At 31.5% G+C, this 1,621-nt stretch overlaps 1 protein-coding gene across 1 annotated transcript in view; it reads left to right on the top strand.

Moving 5' to 3' along the window:
* Positions 1-338: 338 nt before the first annotated feature.
* Positions 339-1,621, top strand: part of LOC106532198 (guanine nucleotide-binding protein G(I)/G(S)/G(O) subunit gamma-2) — a gene marked incomplete at its 5' end in the record, with an annotated part of 8,698 nt that continues 7,415 nt past the window's right edge. The window contains 1 exon segment of the mRNA XM_014028220.1: positions 339-474.

The raw sequence follows: 1,621 nt of genomic DNA, 5'->3' as shown, positions 1-1,621 counted from the left end.
CAAATAGTGAAGAATGTACATGCTTTAATCATCTATAAATGGTTTTAACTATTAACAGACAGATGTATGTTTATTGTATTAAAATTTGGTTTGTCTCATTCAAACCATCTCTGAGTAACAGAGTCAAATGTAAAGTGTTGCAACTGTCCCCGGTCTCCCCAACTAGTTGCACATTTGGCCGAACTAGTTTAACAAACACTTGTAATTTTGCCAATTGAGGGTATTTTTGCCCTCTAGTGTCAGCAGAAGTCATTACAAGTCAACCAAAATGCCACAATAGTGGCCCAAAGGTCCAAAGTAAATGAGCTGACTTTTTAATGTGAGTGGATCATTGGGTCAAACTAGTCAACAGCTTAACACAAGTTTATTAATAAGGATCAGAAACCCGTTACCCTTTTTTACCTGTTTTTCTTTGCAGGGGCTCAGGGAAGCTGGTGTGTTTTTCTGGTGATTGTGTGAGAGGCGGGTGCACAGGTAACAACACAACCGTTCACACTCTCACTCACTCCTACTTACAACTTACAGTTGACTTAATCTGCATGTTCTGGTTGGTGGGAAGAAACCTTAGTACCATGCAAGAGGAGAATAGGTGGTAATGCTTTCTTTTGTATTACCCTTATTACCATGTAATTACAAGGTAATTGGTACAGTAAATACCAATTGGAGAATTTTTTWAATTGGTGAATACCAATTGGTATTTACCAATTGGTAAATGGTAAAAAATGGTAATTGTAAAAATGGAAATTGAAAAAAATGGTAATAGTAATTGTAATGGCAATGGTAATTGTAAAAAATGTTAAAAAAGCTAAATAAAAATGGTAATTAGTACATTATTACCATGTAATTACATGGTAATTAGGGTACAAAAGGAAAAAAAACTACTCTTAGTAAAAGTACCTTAATTGGGTAACTWCAATCAAATTACTATTCAATAGKAACTCAACACTATGTTTATAACCAAAAGAATGTAACTAAATTTGGGGGTTAGTCGTTAATTGCAATAAAATACAACTTTAAAACTGTCCAAATTACCTACTACTTATTTTGGTGTTACATAGTGAATTGTAATACATTACCACGTAAGTGCCGACAATTAATTACATAGCAAAATTTATCCTAATATTGGTATGGTCAATACCAATTGGTATTTACCAATTGGTAAATGGTAAAAAATGGTCATTTAAAAATGGAAATTGAAAAAAAATGGTAATAGTACTTGTAATGGCAATGGTAATTGTAAAAAATTGTAAAAAAAGGTAAATAAAATGGTAATTAGTACCTTATTACCATGTAATTACATGGTCATTAGGGTACAAAAGAAAAAACTACTGTTAGTAAAAGTACCTTTATTGGGTAACTATAATCAAATTACTATTCAATAGTAACGCAACACTATATTTATAACCAAAAGAATGTTACAAAATTTTGGGGTTAGTGGTTAATTGCAATTAAATAAAACTTTAAAACTGTCCAAATTACCTACTACTTATTTTGGTGTTACATAGTGAATTGTAATACATTACCAGGTCAGTGCCGACAATTAATTACATAGCAAAATTTATCCTAATTACCGTGTAATTACATGAAAATTGGTATGGTAAATACCAATTGGTATTTACCA

The sequence above is a fragment of the Austrofundulus limnaeus genome, unplaced genomic scaffold (genome assembly GCF_001266775.1).
Source record: "Austrofundulus limnaeus strain Quisiro unplaced genomic scaffold, Austrofundulus_limnaeus-1.0 Scaffold728, whole genome shotgun sequence".
Classification (NCBI taxonomy): domain Eukaryota; kingdom Metazoa; phylum Chordata; class Actinopteri; order Cyprinodontiformes; family Rivulidae; genus Austrofundulus; species Austrofundulus limnaeus.
The sequence above is the reverse complement of the archived record's forward strand: the minus strand, read 5'-3'. Positions and strand labels throughout refer to the sequence as shown.